The 20000-nt window shown below is 44.5% G+C and overlaps 2 long non-coding RNA genes across 2 annotated transcripts in view; both read right to left on the bottom strand.

Annotated features, from left to right (window-relative positions):
• Positions 1–5230, bottom strand: part of LOC121697496 — a 14635-nt gene extending 9405 nt beyond the window's left edge. The window contains exons 1-2 of the long non-coding RNA XR_006026469.1: positions 5071–5230; positions 4166–4281 (exon numbers count right to left, since the gene is read on the bottom strand). This is a non-coding gene — a long non-coding RNA (uncharacterized LOC121697496). The remainder of the gene's footprint in view (positions 1–4165; positions 4282–5070) is intronic.
• A 12423-nt stretch (positions 5231–17653) lies between these two features.
• LOC121697532 lies at positions 17654–18529 on the bottom strand. Its single transcript, XR_006026478.1, has 2 exons — positions 18469–18529; positions 17654–17784 (listed from the first exon to the last, which is right to left on the bottom strand). It is a non-coding gene; the product is annotated as an uncharacterized LOC121697532 (long non-coding RNA).
• Between the last annotated feature and the right edge of the window lie 1471 nt (positions 18530–20000).

Genomic DNA, 20000 nt, shown 5'->3' with positions numbered 1-20000 from the left:
ACACACACACACACACACACACACACACACACGCACACTAACACACACACACACACACACACACACACACACACACACACACACACACACACGCACACTACACACACACACACACACACACACACACACACACACTCACACGCACACTAACACGCACACAAACACACACACACACACACACACACACACACACTCACACGCACACTAACACACACACAAACACACACAAACACACACACACACACACACACACACACACACACACACACACACACACACCATCCTTCTCCTTTTCTTTCGTGGCTTCTCTTTGTTTCTGCGCTGCTCCAGTGCGCTGGTTGACCACAGCAAGGCGGAGAGGCCATGGGGAGAGATCATTCATCTTGATGGACACTTGGCTTTCTGATGAGCCAAGATGTTATTCATGCATAGCCACACACACACAGAGAGAGAGAGAGACGGACTGAGAAATATTAGCTGGCAGTTGGGAGGGGCCTTGGGCACTTAGAGGGCTCAGTGGAAGTGGAAGCGATGTTCGCACGGAATCCTGCGTCGAGCCGAGAGTCGAGAGCCGAGAGCTTGACGGATTCGCGGTGGTCTGGCAGAGTGGCAGAGTGCTCGGGTGGAGGAGCGCTTGTGGTTCACATCAACCCGACCCTCCCCCCCCCCCCCCTTCTACAACCACCCACTCCCCCTCGTCTGCCCCCCCCCCCCCACCCCCCCTTCTACAACCACCCACCCTCAACTGCCCCCCCCCCCCCCTTCTACAACCACCCACTCCCCCTCGTCTGCCCCCCCCCCCCCCCCCTTCTACAACCACCCACTCACCCTCGACTGCCCCCCCCCCTTCTACAACCACCCCCTCCCCCTCGTCTGCCCCCCCCCCCCCCCCCCTCCATCCCATCCCCTTCTTCTCCCAGGGCCTGCTACCCCACTCCTCTCCACAGATGGGCAGGCCGTGGGCCTGATGAAGGGGGAATCAGCGAGCAGGAAATTGAAACAGCATCCAGGGAGAGGAGATGTGCAACGTGGTCCCGGGGATATTGCCACGGTTACGCTTGGGCTCCGAGTGGTGAGTGACGAGTGGTCCGGAGGAGAGCCGTGTGTGAGTGTGTGTAATGGGCCCTTACTGAGGCTGCTGGGGAGGGTGTGTCTGCTACACGGTCTCCTGATTTGGAGCCGTTGCCACAATACATCTCAGGAGGCCCATTTAGAGTTTTGGTGTGGAGAGCCTTTTACATCCCATAGCTTTTATTATTTTTGTGTGTTTTTTTCCCATCACTGGCATCAGTTCTAAATCACCATATGAGTGTTTCTGTCACTGATACTGTTCTGTTTCAGCCTGTTGGAGTCTATGTTAGTAGCAACTGGGTGAAGCATATACAGTAGAGCGTGTCAGTGTGTGTGTGTATATATGTGTGTTGTAGACTGGGGGACTGTATGCTTGTTTTAGTGCTCTCTGACCTGACATGTAATAAACAATAAGTGCATATGAGATTAACCCTTTTCTTACTGCATCACTGCACTAGGCTTTCTTTGGGCATGAGTTCAAACGAGCTCCATCTTTATGCACCAATGACTGAACATGTGGAAGCGGAGAAACAGCTGTGTGTGTGTGTGTGTGTGTGTGTGTGTGTGTGTTTCTGTTTCTGTTTGTGCTTATGAGTGAAACAAATAGATAGAGAGAAAGAAAGAAAGAAAGAAAGAAAGAAAGAAAGAAGTAGTGTATCAAGAAACCCAATGTTGTCTTTGTCCAGGGATTCAAATACTTGTTGTGCTATGGATGCCCTCTGTTTGACCGTGTTCCATTTAGAGATTCACATAAACTGTGCCATGTTGACATATTAGAAAAAGGGAGAAGATATTGGACTTTGGACTTGGACTTTTCTAGGCTTACAAATGCATATTGGATTATAGTGCATCTCTCACAGAGAGAGATTAGCACTGATTTATGGAGGTCTAGATCTCTCAACAGAAGTCTACGTGTTTGGGTCCAGTGGGTGTCTACATTTGAGCACTTGAAACAAATAAGCATCCATATTGCTTTTTTAAAACAACAATGTGTCCAAAAGGCAAATTAAAGCCTTTTTTGTTACATTGTCTAATTGACCAATACCACACAAAGTGATCAATTATAATGACTAACCCCAAACAAAATGCTCCCAGACCTAGCACTTTCCTCTGTGTCTGGTCTATTTCCATTCTAAATACTGTTAGTAATGTGAGTGGACTTGTATACACAGTCGAAAACAATTACTCTGAAACAGAGCACCCCTGTTTCATCCTCTCCGCACATCTATAAATCAAAATCCTTCAGTACCTGCAGTCAGCAAGGTAAAAAACCCCTACAGGGCTGGATTAAATATATACACAAAGAGGTTTCATTTATAAATGTATTGAGCATACAGGTTTGACATTTGTTTTTTCCCTGGTTTAATGTTGAAAGTGCAAAGTGCACTTTAAGTGCAAAACACATATAAAATGTGATATTCTTTACATTAACAAGCCATTTATTTCTGTAAACAGAAGGTAAGGTAAACATTGACTGTACAGGGAATTTTGAGTGTGTCCAAAATACAGCACAAACCCTATATAGTATATATTGTACATATACTGTGTGCCATACACCTGATGAGCTCTTTACCAGCTGTCAATCAAATGCACAGTGCCCTGACTCGGCAAATTCACTCCCTGAAGACCTGCCTCACTTACCACCCATCAGTAATTCCCTGAATAATTCATATGAGGCGGGACGGTGATGCCTGAGCTATTTTGGACAACAGAGAGAACACCAGTCCCTTCACTTTGCCCTTTGCATTTTTCATGGCCTCTGATTTTTCTATATATACAGCGGCACTATATATAAATGCCTATTCTTCCCCCTGCGCGCGGAACAATGCAGCCTCGGCTCTTAGAGCACATTAGATAGGTTGTGCCCAGGACGAGCACGAACAATAACACACAAGACCCTGAATAAAAGCCTTTCAGGGACCAGCATGAAATCTTAAACACCTCTTCTGCACATTTCTGTTGTTTGAAAGGAAGAATGTTGGGGATGGGGATGGGGATGGGGGGGGGGGGGGGGGGACAGGAATAGGGGTTGAGAAGTGAGTTTAGCCAGAGCAACAGCACCTCTAAAGATGTGCCAAGAGTTGTTTTCCCCCTCTTCCCCTCCTGCTGCTGTGGAGGGACGCAGCAGTACAGTATGTGATGGGAAGCAAGAGCGTAGAGTGAAAAGAGCACACAGTGTCCAGCAGGTCTGTGACAGGTGTGGAAGCCAAAGCCTTGTCACGGACACACTCGTGCGTGTTGTGTGGCTTTAGGGACGGACCTCGTGCATGCTGTTGTTTCTGCACTGCAGACAGGAAGTGATGAAGTTATTCCAGCCAGCGTCACCATTACCGCCGGCAACAGGGCCATCTGATGTTTATGTACGTTCCCCCTGCGGTCCAACCACACAGCTGAACGGCACATTTCAGGACGTTATTTCTGGACTGGTTTACGATTACTCAAGGTTCTGGAAGTGGACTACGTCCATTCCTTCTTTCATTTTGGATGGACATGAAAAACGCTTCCAACCTCCAAGTTTATAATCAGAAGGGAAAAGGAAGTTCGATGACAGTTTTAGCTGTTCTTCTGAATACCAAGGTCTCTTTGTGCCAATCTAGTAGCATATATATATATATATATATATATATATATATATATCCGTGTGTGTCTGTGAATTGAACAGCATGAACATGTCACTATCACACACACACACACACACACATACACACACACACACACACACACACTTATCAGTACCCCCCCCCCCCCCCCCCACAAATGTGTACTATGAGTAGTGTGTGTGTGTGTGTGTGTGTGTATGTGTGTGTGTATGTGTGTGCCTGTGTGTGTGTGTGTTGGCATGTCCTGAAGGGCATTTCTGGCCCAGTGCATGGGGACTTTCTACAAAGGATTGCTGGGTGGTTTGTATCATCATCTTGGTGAGTTTTTCAATGGGAGGGAGGGGAAGACTAAACAAATCACCTCTCCAGAATCAAATCACCAAGGAGACCCAGAACACAGCAGGCGATCCTGTGTCATTTTCTTCTCCGAGCCTTAAGTAGGAAGGGCACTCACTGTGGTCTTCAAACATTATTTTAGGAACTGTTTCTGTCACCTCGCGAGAGGCGGCGGAGAGCATTCCAGGCCGAGTCTCCTTGGGCATCTGACGGATGACAGCTGAGCAGATGTGCGGGTTTGACACTTTGACCGCAACATGTGTTGTCATTCCCTCTGCATAACACACAGAGAAACAGGGATAAACTGACACTGTTAGTAGCCTAGTAATCAGACAGGGGCAAAACGGTCACCTACAATGTTAAAGGGATTGTGTGCTTTTGGTTATGTAGTTATCTCTTTTCTCTCTCTCTCTACCCCCCTCTATCCTCTCAGTGGCAGAACACCACAGCTGAAACAGTTTTCTATGTTAGTTGGAAAAACAGTCAGTTCGGCTCAATGAACTAAGTTCTCCTTTTAACAGACGACGATGGTATTTTTCCATTAGTGTGGATGTGTATCTAATGTGCAGATGTTCATCTGAAGAAGAAAACATACACACCCACCACACACACACACACACACACACACTTCACATTTAAACAAGGCCAGTGCAGGGAGATCTAGCATTCATCCCTAGTTAAACTTCACTCTAGGATCAGAGAGAGAGAAAGAGAGTGGGCCAGAGAGAGAGAAAGAGAGAGAAAGAGAGAGTGATCTGAGGAACAATTCATATATGTATGCACTATGGCACTAATTAGTAAGAATGAGATAACAAATGCATGATCAAAGATTCATTTGTGTATTGATGTGTAGATACTATACCCATGTTGGATAAAATAATGAGGATTATCCAAGCAGGATTGAATAAATTCTCTCTCTCTCTCTCTCTCTCTCTCTCTTTGTGGTTATATGTAAATCTCTACCTATATGTCTGTGTGTTTTCTCTGTTAATGAACGAGCCTTTATAATCATAGGCAAGACTGGAGAAGAACTGAGGGATGTCTTATGCTGAAAAATACTTACAGAAAAAGGCTCAAAGAATTTGGGGGAATAACCTCATGTGTCATGCTTGAGCTGCACCAGCGCACCGCAAAGGCCAGATCCTTTCAAGAACTTCCCTTTTTCCCTGAGCAAATATTCCCCTCTTCCAAGTGGGCTGTGGTAAGGCGAGGCTACATTCCTGCATCTGAGAGAACGGGAGAGAGGGACTTAGATGGAGAGGGAGAGAGAGAGAGAGGGATGAGGAATGAAGGGAGAGAGAAGAACTTACTGGAGAAAACGCAGAGAGTGGGAATTGGTACATAGAGGGGGTGGGGGGTGGGGGGGGGGATTTTGCATTAATTCCAACCACAGTTGTTGACTTTTCAGGCATAGAGGGCAACTGCTCAACTCTGGGGTTAAATGAATGAACAAATCTTGCTCTCTGCATTTATAGCAGGTCCTTAAGTTTAATAAAGCATAATGCACTTAACTATCGGACAGAGTGCTTCTAAATGACAGGCAGCAATATATTCCCAACCAAAGGATCTGCTGTCTTGAGGGGGCACAGAGGCTGTCTCAGGTAACGCACCTAACTCGGAGGTTTAGCAGCTGTTTGTTATCAGGGGCAGTAAAAAATCTGAAGCAAAAACACGTGTTTGCCACTGATAGCCTTGAAAAATGGACTGCAAAATACTTCAGTCTTTCAGTGAAAGAAGACTTCATCAGTGTTTCAGTGCCATCTTCAGTCTGATAATGTTCGGATTGATCATGCTGCTTTCAAACTCTTGTTTGCAAGGATTAAATGCATACCTACAAGGCTACATGTGGTTTTGAAAAGCTCTTTATGGGGAAAAGAAATACAAAGAAGGAATAATCACACACACACACACACACACACACACACACACACACACACACACACACCTCATATTGAATTTGTGCATTCATATTTGATTTTTCCAAGCTGAAGTCTGACAGAATAATGAATGCCTCAGAATGCTAACAGCACTTTTCTATCTTCACCATATATTTGGTTTAACTTGTGCTATTCCTACATGTTTTTAGGCATGTAAGCCCTTTTGTTATTATGGCTTGAACTTTGAAGAAGGGGAACCAAAGAATGTCCTCTCCCTTGTGTAAACTTCTTGAGATTATGTGTGTGTATGTGTGTGTGTGTGTGTGTGTGTGTGTGTGTGTGTGTGTGTGTGTGTTTGCCACTGAAAGCTTTCATAGGCTTTTTTTTCTCGGTCTGAGAGGTCAGACAGGTGTTTATCACTGAGCATTAGTGCTCAGGGCTCTTTGCTTGTATGTGTGTACGTGTGTATGTGTGTGTGTGTGTGTATGGGTGGAGACCATCTCTGCAGCAGGGACAGCTCTGCTCCACCAGAAAGGCATTCAGCCCTGCTGCAGCACATAACGCACACAGCACAGTCTACTGAGTCACACTTTCCAACAACCCCCCCCCCCACTCCCACTCCCCCACCCCAGGCCATGAGTCATCTCCCTGGACTCCTGGACTGTCTCAAAACCGCTGAGGTACACAGACCAGTAATGAACCAATAATTATCACAAATACTTACTCTACCACCAGCCCATCACTGTTCTAATGAGTTGGAATACCTGTATCTGGTTTGGCCAGACCTCTCGGACACCCTGAGGGAGTGTATAGCGGACAGCTTAGAGAGCTCCTGATTGGTGGGTCCACTGTGGAGAGCTTGAGGAGGTGTGTGGGCCCCCCCTGGGCCGGCTCTGGAGGGGTGGTCACTCACGTCACGTTGAGTGGACAAGATTCAGCCGCACTGCAGACTGAGGAATGTGAGCAGTGATAGAGTCCACCCCAGCAGGGCGGGAAAGCCTGACATGCCTCGCCATAGCTCAGAAACACATGTGCAAACATTCATCAACATACTTTTCATGTCTCTCCAAGGGTATGCATCACCACTTACAGCATGAACATACACGACTGTGCTGATTTCAGATCAGTATAGAAAATGAATGTATAGATCTTATATGGTTCCCCTTAGTTATTACTGACACCATAAAAACAGATGCTATGAAAGCAGTTCATAGCATGTTCCAGACAAGATGTTGCGTAACGGTAAGGAGATGTAAATTTGATGCCCGTCTGCTTGCCTAGGGCGGTAGCTGCCCTATTCCAGGCGTGCGTAATGTCGACACCGCAGAACTCCCGCTGAAGACAAGCACACATTATTTCCATAGTCTGTCGACACATCGCTCTGCGCTTGATTCTGTCCTGATTGCTGTTGTGCATAATCTTGGTCAACATACTTAACTCGACTTTTCAATCCTGTCATTCATGGCCCGGGAGATGAATTGTCCCCTTTCCGAGGTAATGACTACAAAAATAAAAGAATGCAGACAGCAGACCCGTGTGACGGTAAACAATTTGTCAGTTGCAATCAGTCTCTCCGCACACAGTACGTGCACGTCAGCCCTAAGGCCAAACCCTGGTATGACCACATTGCATTGGACACACAAACAGCTTTTTTCCCCTCCTAATGTTTTCTGTTTCGTTTCAGAGGGCCCGGGCCCATGGGCACAGACCGTAGAGAAAGCCCAGACTGGACCGTTAATCCCTCTGAGGTACCATCAGATGATTTATTATGAGTCTGACTTGGTGCATTCTGTTGCATTCTTCTGCCTCATAAGTCAGCGCTCCCATATGAAGCTCCCACATGCCCTAATGTTGTGCCAATGGTGTATGACTGACAAAGCTATGCCTTGCTCTCGACCTTTGACCTAGACAGTGGTAACAAGAATCCTGGGGGAAATACAGCTCGGTTTTCCTTGGCATTCTGCCTCATGGGAACCATCCACATTGTGAGTAGCTTCTGATACCACAGGGGACATCAGTGCAAAGCCAAAGCCGTCATGACAGTGATTAGATTTCATACATGTAACGTGACTCTTTCCATTCAGGACTATATACACTCAGCTATTAAAAGCAAGTGATTCTACAATTTAGGAAAATAATTGTAGAAAATGTCTTATATAGCCAATCGATCACAGTTGAATCTTCAGTTAAACTCAGCTGGTGATGAAGCCATCGGGAGTTTCTCTGGGTGCACTCGTGTAAACATTGGTGCTTCTTAGTTTAAGCAGTTGCCAAACGTACCAACAGACTTTCTTTGCCTCAGGCACTGAGTGAGCCAGGACCACTGCTGCATGTGAAGACTGAGCATGTTTTCAACTTTGTTGACCTCCCTGAGAATTACTCTGCGCCGAGAAAGCTTTTAGAAGAGTGAAGGGAACAACACCCGCCATTGTGAATATTTCACCCTAAAAAGCACAACGTAGCAGAGGGGGAGAGCACAACGTAGCAGAGGGGGAGAGGACAACGTACTGTAGCAGAGGGGGAGAGGACAACGTAGCAGAGGGGGAGAGGACAAATGAAGAACCACCGCAATTCACACAGGTCCCAGAGCAAAGAGGGGGCCACATACTGTATACTATGCACCAGGCACCGTGTGTGTGTGTTTGTGTGTGTGTGTGTGCGTGTGTGCATGTGTGTTTGTGTTTGTGTTTGTGTGTATGTGCGTGTGCGTATATGCATGTGTGTTTGTGTTTGTGTGTATGTGCGTGTGTGTATATGCATGTGTGTTTGTGTGTATGGTACTGTATGTGTGTACTGTATGTGAGGGCTGAGTACCATGAGGTGCAATATAAATTTATTGTTAGTTTCACAGAAGACAAATGTTTGTGTGTATGTGTGTGTGAGAGAGGGAGAGTGACAGATAGACAGAGATAGAGAGAAATGGACCTAGAAAGAAAGAGTGATGCGTGTGTGTGTGTGTGTGTGTGTGTGTGTGTGTGTGTGTCTTCCTCTGTATGCAGGGTGAACAGGGTTGTTGTAAGCAATAGTCTGAATCATTGATGGCTAGAGAGATGGGAGATACTGCTCATTCTAAAAGCCAATTGATTTTTTCCCTGGGGCACATCTGTGGGTGTCTCCGTTCATAGCAGAGAGGATGTGATGGGGAAACTTCTGCAGCAAGGCAGCCAGGCCGAAAGTACGAGACTGAAACAGACCGAGAACCATCTATCCACCGGTCCCTCACTTTGGCCTCGAGGAACAGGTGATACATTTCTCCAGATTTTCTCTGTTTACTCAGTATTGGCTGAGATTTATTTCAGTGTCTGTGTATGTGTTTGTGTGTGTGTATGTGTGTGTGTGTGTGTGTGTGTGTGTGTGTGTGTGTGTGCGTGCATGTTTGACCAAAGCCTCAGCTTTGTGGAACCCACATTCTGGTGTGTGTGTGTGTGTGTGTGTGTGTGTGTGTGCGTGTGTGTGTGTGTGTGTGTGTGTGTGTGTGTGTGTGTGTGTGCGTGCATGTTTGACCATTGTAAGATAACACAGATGCTTCTCTGTAAGTAAAAGTTTGCCAAATTAAAACTCACACTGCACCATCTGCCCTGATCACCCAACTGCATAATCTCATATAAACACATCTAGCTGGCATAGTGCTGATATTCCTTTCTAGCTTAGCCTATCCAGTGCTTTTGCCAGACAGACACCATCCAATCAGAATCAGATGTGAACAGAAACCTCCTTCAACATAAACCTCACACAGACTGCCGTGTTGGAATTGGGCAAACGTTGTTGTTTATTCACTGTACTGATTAGAAAGGAGCTAGGTCATGCTGGGGGAAGACCTCAGCCAAAGGAAAAAAAATAGTTCACTTCTAATCATTTAATCATTATGACCGCCGCTAGCGAAGCTAGCGAAGCGGTCATATACTGTAGGGATTGTCAAAGTTTTTTTTTTTTTTCCCGTCATCTACTTCCTGAATTTTTGGTCAATGATACCCGGGACACCGAACCACCGGGGCACATGAAATTTGGTGGGTATGTAGCCCCACTAGACTTTTACGGAAAAATTTTGTTTCATCCCCGGGGGCCACTCCCCCCCCCCCGTGCTGGGCCCCCCGAACCGCAAAAAAAGCAGTTTTTCCTAAATAACTACCTGAACCGTGGCACTGAGGATGAAGAATCTTTTATGGTATGTTGGTCTCAAGGGCCCACATCAACCTGGCCCATAATCACTCATTTGTGATTTGCACCCCCCCCCCCGGTAAAAAATGAAAATGCAATATTATTCTGCTTTAATCGCCCCTATCTTCAGTTAAGATGTTCAGAACTGCACCAAATTGTATGTGTATGATTAACCTGACATTCTCTGGGGGTATGCCAAGTTCAGGCACCCACATACTATCGGTATTAGAACGGCCGATACATAATTACAAATTCAGTAGGATTAAAAGAAAGACAAAATAAATATTCATCATCATCATCATGGCTGCATTTCCAGTATTGGCGATAAGTAGTCGTTTCTCCACTAGATGGCGCATCGTTGCAGTGAGACGTAATTTTGTTGGAAGTTAAAGGAGAATTTCCCGTGTGATATTGACCTAAAGTGTATTGAAACATGATACCGAGTGTGAACGTATGTCTCATAGCCCATCTCGGCTTGTCCCCTGCACTCCAAAATCTGGCGCTAGTTAGCCGATGCTACCAACAGCTTTTTCAATAGTGGTGCTTTGGCATCGGGCTAGCCATGCAAATAAATCACTGTTTTACACCCATTTACGAGGCTCAATGTATCTCCACACTTCATTGGTAGACTTCCGAGGGCCCTGACATTTAAAACGAGACATTGAGAACTTTGAAAAAGCACTGGTAGTTTACTTACAAGACGATTTATACAGACAGTATCTTCACAAAGTTTAGCGTTTGCAGCCATCTTGAATTTAGTCACGATAAGTCGAGCAACGAGTAATAATGAACAGGTATGATAAGGGATCAGATTCCAAAAATAATTCAGTGGAAATGCATGGATTCCAGTTTCTTCCAGTAGCAGCAACTGGAATCCATGCATTTCCACTGAATTATTTTTGGAATCTGATCCCTTATCATACCTGTTCATTCTTACTCGTCGCTCGACTTGAAGCCGAAATAAATCTGAGGATGTTTATCGAACATGCTTGGTTTTTACTGCAGGTACGTTAATCTTATAATATCAATAAGGACCTAGGTAATGTTACCGTTAGCGTTGGTTGAGTGACAGGAGGCCAATTTGATTTATTGCATTTGTAGAAAACTATAAATGCGGTTATACCAAGCAAATTGATAGCAGCACTGTTTGTATCTTTCGACTGTCATTTGTTGCACGTGCTACAAAATCATTCTGTGCAATGGAAGATTTACCAACGTTACACCGGTCTGATACAGTCTTGCCTATACATGCGTGAGACTGAGACGCCTGTTTATTTTGTTTTAAGTGCGTGCAGGGTGTGAGAGGGGAATCGATGTGCTTTGATTCCAGCTTGGTAGTTGTAGTCTGTGAAATTAAAAAGCACGTGTGTGTGAAGTATCGAAACAATGACACCTTCATTTCATTATGGCTGCTTTAGCAACACCTTAAGCTACTGTGTAGTGGGTCCCATTTAGAAGTGGCTACTTCATTCGCGCTTTCCTTGACTCATGGAGCTGCGTGAATTTTATTACACGGCGTAAGCCATTGGTTTCCAAGGCGTAAGCCATGGAAATTACACGGCGTAAGCCATTGGTTACCAAGGCGTAAGCCATTGGTTTCCAAAGGAGATTTTATTTGTGTCGCCAGCATAGCCTATTGACAATTTATGTTGTAAATAGGCCTACCTTATAAGCCTACCTGTAGCTTAGGGAAGCTAACAGCTTTCTATTAGGATCTAGTTTGTTAGTTACAGTTTTGTCATAACTCCCTGATGCATTTTTGCATTTAGAATAGCCAGAGCGTGGATATCTCAATCGGAAAATTAAACAATATCGGGTGCCTATGGACTAGGCTGGGTGAACCCAGCCTGATCTGCCCGCTACTTATTTTTTGATTTCTTAAAAGATTGAGCTTGGTCTGGTGAAAGCCAGACTAGCCATGGACCTCAGTTACACAATGCAAGGGAACATGAATCAGCCTATATTTGCACAAACAATAACGGACAACAGCTCTTCAACTTTGGCCCATTAAAATGTGTATGAACAGTCTAGTGACGCATTTCATCAAGGCCCATTTGGACATGTCAGTTATTTGCACCACTGGTTAGATGTAAAACAGCATTTCATTTCAGACTACTGTTACTTCATTTGTGCATTAACAATAACGTTTCAGACTACTGTTACTTAATTGACATTGACAATAAAGTATTACATGAACTAAAGATGACTAAAATCTTATGTAGAAGAAGAAACATTCACAAAAAATCCATCCATCCAAAAATGACCTTTGTTTTTGATAGCTGTTGAAAACGGCATGGAACTGACAGAGATGTTTTTGTTTTTTTGTCTCTTTAGAACACATAAATATATTTTCCAGGACGATGCTGTTGCTTGATGCTGAGACAGCATTAAGACCTTAACAGAGCAGGGGAATTCCACACTTTCTGGGTAGAGTAGGTAACTGAGGGGGTTGAAATTGCACTGCACAGAGGGAGGTCCTAATGTTGCATGATGAGGCTGTTGCATGCTCTGCTTGACATGTTAAAGTAGTATGTTGTTGTGAGTTCTGTTGGGCGATGTCTGACGTCTGACGTGGCTGGGGGGGGGGGGGGGGGGGGTTGGGGGGCTCCACTTCAGTGACTCCACACCGGGAGCTTGAAGTGTTTTTGAGAGAAATGAGGGTCGATCATATCACTTGATGCACAGCGTTTTGGATGTGCCACACTGCCCTGTCCCAACCTTTGCCATATTTGTCCTGCATAGTGCTTCTCCAGCTCTTTGCGAGTACTGTCTCCTGAGCCACTCTTCTTCCAGCCATCTCATCTGGCCTGTCACTCCCCCACTCCCTCTCATGTTGTGATGTTCAGACGGGTAATGTATGGGGCTACTTGGGGGTATTGTTCCCTGGGGCAGTTTCCTGGACCACCCCACGGTGAAGGCCCTGGGATAGTCCTCCTTACAGGATGGACCTTAGGAGGAGCCTATTGCCTATTCTCTAATGTTAAGTCAGAATGAGCCTTGAAGAGTACTCCAACTCGAGGTATAAAAATAACAGGGTGAATGTAATCTATGACACTAAACTCCATTTATGCTAACTGTTTCTGATGTTTTATGTATTAAGGTTCCATGCTCTCTGGTAGGATCCGGTGGAATTTTTTATGTGAATCCAGTATTAGTTTATGAGTCATCATTCTCCTGCTCCATGGATGAGAGAGGGAACACATTCATAATTGATTGGCTCATGCATCCTTAATACTCCTTAATAGTTCCTCAAAGCTTGCGGTGTTAACGTCCAAGCGTCGTTGGGTGAAATGGCCTGGCCGAGGTTGTGGCTCCACTGCTACCCCGTTGTCTCCAAAATGCCCCTTTCACTGTCACACGTAAGTCATTACTGCATCCTCTGTGCATCCAGGGTGGACCTCAAACATTTCCTGGCATTCAGAACGTAACGCAATTTAAGACAGCTTGTCTGCACATGACTTGAGGGTAATATACAGCCATTTCATTCGATTGTTTTGTTCAGAGTCTGGGAATGGAGCGGGGGACTCTGTGGCTGTCATTGTGTTTACTTCTGTCTCCTCACAAGGTCTGAGCCTAAACCATGACGACTGAAGAATGTGGGACTGGGAGTTCACTCATCCACACATCCGTATTCACTCAAATTAAAACACTGAGGTCACATTATGATTCATCTGAGTCAGGCAAAATTACAATTTCAACATTTCAAGTTTCTTGACGTTAATGCGGTCTAGCACAGAATCAGAGGTGTCAGCCATTTATTCCCCATTTGCAATTCTTTTCATTTATACTGCAGGAACACTAACAAGCCGTATATCGATTTGCATAAAACTCTGATAGGCTTTGCCTAAAGACACACTATACATACCAAAACATCTTGACACCATCATTGAAGCAATCATGTTTCAAGTAAAACTGCTGGTACTTTAACCTTAAGGCATTAATCAAAGTGACATGATCTGAAAACTGAAATCCCCTCAATGTGGTATTGCTATTTGAGAACTGAAAACATGACTGAACTTTCTGATGCTCATTCACTTAGCCACCTCTTAGCTAATAACGCATGAAACTGCATAGTGGACAGATCCTGCATCCCCTTCGACCACTCCATACCTCCCACATCGAGGCTTTTGACTGCTCTCGGAAAAGATCTGTTCCCGAGCATATGTAGTCCTCTGCCCCGCGCAAAAACCGCTAAGTGCTAAAATCAATATTTCACCAAGGGCGCGGCGAGCAAAGGCGAACAATGCAACAGTACCCACAGGCCTCTGCTCTGAATTATTCATCCTCTTTCTTCTGCTAGTCGTGGTTGGGTCGTGGCAGGCCAGAGTCCCGAAGACAGACAGCTAAAGTTGCGTCTAGGATCCCACATTACCCTGCACACTTTTTCTGAAAAGTGCCCTTTAAGTAGGGACCCCCATCTGGTGGTCCTCCTGCACAAGGCTGAAAAGGCTTAACCTTGTCATCAGTGGAATGGCAGTTTCATACTGAGCCGTGGAGCTGAAGGAAATGCTTTCCTTCATCCTTGGGAGCGGAGACCATTAGCCATTTGTGGGCAGTGCTGTGAAGAGTTGAATGTGGGAGAGTGTGAGGAAGAGTGGTCAGCGCTTGTGTTTGATTGTGAGTTTAGCATCTAATGCGTTAACACTCTGTTTATAAGAGGCTGTATCACTGCGGATGAAGGGCATTTTCATTTAGCTAAGCTGATGAACATTACTGATGCTGGACAGGCTTGAGCAAGCAGGAGTGGAGGCCCATGGGGGTGCCCAGACGAGTGCCTGTGTGGAAGAGAGGAGAAAGCACTGGGAGCTAAAGGACTCTGGGCGCTAATTAATACTGCATGTCATTGTGAAAATACAGCATCTTCACTGGGGGGAGGGACTAAGAAGGACCATTTAAATTAGCGACAGTAAAGATGCATTATTGTATGTGGGATTGTTGTGGGACATTAATTTTATACAGTACTGACAAGAGCCCAGATCTTTCAGAACATGGAGGTAATAAGAGTTTACATCTATGGTCAAACTCTGTTTTATGTATATCAATTTCAAATAATTTATTATTTATGATCATCATAAAAGTAAGCTATAGAAAATAGTGGCTGTTTTTATGAGTCCGTTATTGAATACTTGAGGCACATGAGTGATATCTAAACATTATTGGTGAATTAATTTTTTTAGAAGATATATTTGACAGCTTGATAATGGAGAAGAGATCCAGTTGCACGGAGGTGTTATTATCCTTTTAAGTGTGATGTTTTTAACAGTGGACAGTGGAGAGAGACAGGAAGTGAGTAGGAGCGCGAGATGGAGTGGGACTCTGGGAAATGATTGCAGGCCGGAATCGAACCCGGGTCCCCATGGGCACCGACAGCCAAATGTGGCACAGTGATGCCGCCTGTGCCACAGCTGCCCCTTATCATTATTTTTAGCATCTTTCTTTATTTATTGCCCTCCTGGGATGAGTCCTACTACACTACAAGACGCTGGGCATCACTGTGTTTAGCATACTGTAGCACTATCAAAGACCGAGAGCTAAAAAGTGTGTGTGTGTATGTGTGTGTGTGTGTGTTTATATGTGTGGTGTTTGTGTGAATGTATTAGTTCAGCCCAAGATGATCCTTACTATCGATATAACACATATTTCACATTTCTTTTCCATTTACAGTAAATAGAGCAGCAGCAGGAACCATGCTAATCGGTAGCTAGCAGCATGACAGAAAAAAAACAACACCCTGAGCACATTTCCAGCACAGAAATTGTTTTGAAATTTTACAACACACACATGTATGGGCAATCACTCACCCTGTATGTCACGAGCGCGTTGTTTTGCTGTCATTAAACTGTCATTCGTCATTATGAATGTGCCTGTCATGTTTACGACAGTGCCTGTGCACCAGGAAGACTAACCTCAGAACTAACAAGGGCCAGCCTCTGCACCTCAGATCATGAAGCCATATTTCATTCCATATGCCTAAAACATGTGCGATGAACAGCCACAGTAACAACTTTCCAGAAGTTTCTGATTGTAGGCCGAGTGCCAACAAAAACAGCTCGCTTTTCTTGAAGAGCACACTTCATTTGTTAGTCCTACAAAGAGCAGAGAGAGCAACGAGAGAGGCAACCTGAGGATTTACACCGAGAGCAGCTATAGAACTTTTGAAATACGTTCACTTTATGTCAAATATGTCTAATTGAAGTTACATTCTGAAGAAAATCACTAAAACACATGGGTTGGGAAATTTGAAGGGTTATTTGATAGCAGGCAAAATGGACTCTCCATAAAACTTTGCAAACTTCCCAAAATATTCTCCCTACTCCTACACTCCGAGCTGGGTATGGGCCGTTGGCCCTGGTGGCAGAGAGAATATCACAAACAGATCCGTATTAAATTGCATCATTTCCTGAAGCGGAGGTTGGAGCTTGCCTGAAATGTGACCTCTGCAAAGACGGAGCCACACCAAACTGCAGAAAAAAACAGGCCTCCCTCAAAACCAGAGGAAAGAATAGCTGTCCATAAAAACCTAGAAGTACATTATGTGTGTGTGTGTGTGTGTGTGTGTGTGTGTGTGTGTGTGTGTGTGTGTGTGTGTGTGTGTGTGAGTGAGTGAGTGAGTGAGTGAGTGAGTGAGTGAGTGAGAGAGAGAAAGAGAGAGAGAGACAGTAGTATAAACCTAGATTCTGAAGCACTGAAACTGCACTTTGTCAGATGGCTGGCTTATCTTTTGTGCACTCTCTGCGTTGAGTGCCGGTTTGATTCCCCTCTTGAAATGAATCTAACCTGAAGGGTCACACATCCTGTGTCAATGTTGTGTGAGAGAGAGAGCGGTTCTTCCTCCCCTCCTGCCTCCTCTGTTCCCTTCACCTCCTGAAACAACACACACACACACACACACACACAAACACACGCACACGCACACGCACGCACACACACACACACACACAAACACACGCACACGCACACACACACACACACACTCACACACACACACACACACACACACACACACACACACACACACACAGCTGATTCACCGCTCACACAGCTCCGAGTGATGTGGGTGCATTCTCTGTCTCTGCTTGTAATGGAGTCTCTCTGAGACCTCCTGAGTCCTGACACATCTGTGTGCAGGGGTGGGAGCCAGGCCTCCTGAGAGGTGAGGTTAGACTGAGGGTGGAGAGGGACTACTAAGCACACACACACACACACACACACACGCACACACACACACACACACACACACTGTAAAAAGTTTAACGTAAAATTTACAGCAACTTGCTGGCAGCAAATAACCAGCAAGTTGCTGTATTTCACTCTACAGTACACCTACTGTATATGAAATCACAGTACCTATGCCTGATACTGTAAATGCAAACTACAGTAGTACTACCAGTGCTGTAATGTATACAGTATTGAATTGTCTACCGTATTTTTAATCACAGTACTTATGGATCATACTGTAACTTAGTACAGTAGTAATACCAGTGCTGTAATATTATATACAGTAATTTTGGGAAATTCATATCCTGCTTTATCTACAGCCAGGATAAATTTGACTAGGCCTAGGTATGGTTTAGGCTACACAAACTTGCATAAATAACCATTGACAACTTGTTATCAGTTTGAAAAGCAAGTACATTTATTCACTTTTTTCCCGTTTAGAAATTTTCGTGTGCTGCATCCTAACGTTAGACCAACGGTTGCAGTCAGCCTGATCCACCACCAGTAGCAGAGTGAAGCAGCACCTAGCAGAAATAGAAGAAAAAAAGATAAACAGTGTTAGATAACAATTTCAACTGAAACTGAAGGCTACTTACAAGTGAAACTTTAGAATAATCATTTATATATATACTGTATGTTTTTTGAGTTTACTGTCAAAATGCCAGGCTGAAGATGGTGTTAGCATAACTCAGTTTCGCAAGGTATATTTAGCTGCTAACGTTAGCCAGCTGGGTGAGCTCATTGATGATGTTTGCTTGCAGCAACACATAGATATGTACTGATTACGATGAGTTAACGTTACATAAGTTAGCTGGTAGCAGCTAAACCTCCACGTTAACGTTAACCAGCAGCACATCATCTTCAGCCTAACATTGTGACAGTAACATACTAGGCCTAGCACTACTAGCGAATGTTTTATATAAATTATATGAATATAATAAACTGTAACTTACTGAGAACTAAGGTAGGCCTAATATAAATGAGACTGCCAAAACGTTAACGTAACATAAAACATTAACGTTAATGCCACCTTCACAGCAACAGCAACTATGATAGCTAGCCTAACGTTACTTACTTAGTTGATCCAACAAGCATGGATGAGTTTGTAAGTTAGACAGTACAACGTACATAGACTGTACATGCCCGAATTTAATGTAGTACAATTTCACAATGAAACATTAACGTTACATAAACAAATGCTTGCTTACCATTAAGGTGGAGCTGCGAACTTGACAGAGTGCTGAACACCGTTGGACTGACTGACTGAACTGTTGCTCAAAAATGATCTCCCGCCGCCGGACAGTTCAAACGTCGTCGCACGGTGCACGTTTCAATCACCACGTCAAAATTTCCCAGTAAACCATACATCCATGACTTTTCAATATCTTTTCAAAATGATGATTTGGATGGAAAATCAACATAATATCAATGTCACCTTGCTATCTGGGAGCTTAACTTTGTATTTATGTGCAAAAAGAAAACAGAAAACCCCAACTGATTTTCCGCCATGTTTTTTCAAAATGTTCAAAAAGCTGACAAGTGAGGGAGGAGTCAGATTTATTACTGTGTTATGATTCGCAGCAAATTTTTATTACTGTAGTTTGACCATTTTTGACCATAATTCATAGCAAAACTACAGCAACATACTGTATTCACAAATACAGTACACATTTTTCTCAAAAACAGCAGTGATGCTGTGAAAATCACAGAATCTTGTTACAGTGCACACACACACACACACACACACACACATTAAATGCTATGGTAAACAGACTTTGGGAAACAATGCACAGCACCCTCACATGCTGTCATTAACTGACACACACACACGCACAGCGAATGGGGGCAAGGAAACACCTAGTTTACAGTAACTCATAGCAACATCCCAAACAAAACCACACTTCATATCAAAGGATTGGAAAACGTGTTAAACGGATTGTGCATGAACTTCCTGTCCACTTCCCATCTTCACGTGGTAGGGCAGGATTTATGGAGCTGTCTCCCCCGCTCACATGGAGCGAGGTGCTGTGCCCTTTTATTAAAGTCTTCCAGGATGTTCGGCTCCTTTTAGGCCTTATGAGTGCTGCTGCCAAATTTGGCCGGCCTGCTCGATGGAAAATGACAAATGACATTCCGTTAAAGTTATTAAAACCTGAGGAGCTCCGACAGCTGCTGCAAACGTGCACAATGTGCTGTGCTGCATGTATGTGTGTGTTTCTCTGTGTGTGTGAGTCTGTGTGGCTCTGTGTCTGTCTGTGTGTGTGTGTGTGTGTGTGTGTGTGTGTGTGTGTGTGTGTGTGTGTGTGTGTGTGTGTTTTGTGTCTGTGTGTGTATATGTGCGCATGTGTGTGTGAGTGTGAGTGTGAGTGTGGGAGAGTGTGTGTGCAATACTGGCAATAAAAGTGTGACAGGAATTAATGAAACACTTATTAATCATCCCCCAGACATGAAGTGCCATATGACTGAAAGTGTGTGTGTGTGTGTGTGGTGTGTGAGAGAGAGAGAGAGAGAGAGAGAGAGAGTACCTGTGAAAAAAAGAGATGGAGAGATTGAGACAGTACTCCTTTGTCCACTGATCAGTGATAGAAGTTCCACCAACACACCATCATGATTCATGACCCAGTATGACTCAGGACTCCCCTCCCCCCCCCCTTGCCCCTCCCACATTTGAAGAGCAGCATACCTTTCCCACGCAGAGCCAAACAAACTGACAGGTCTGGTAAACATCTCAGCAGGCAGC

The sequence above is a fragment of the Alosa sapidissima genome, chromosome 22 (assembly GCF_018492685.1).
Source record: "Alosa sapidissima isolate fAloSap1 chromosome 22, fAloSap1.pri, whole genome shotgun sequence".
NCBI lineage: Eukaryota > Metazoa > Chordata > Actinopteri > Clupeiformes > Clupeidae > Alosa > Alosa sapidissima.
Note: the sequence above shows the minus strand (reverse complement) of the source record. Positions and strands in the feature narration are given on the sequence as shown.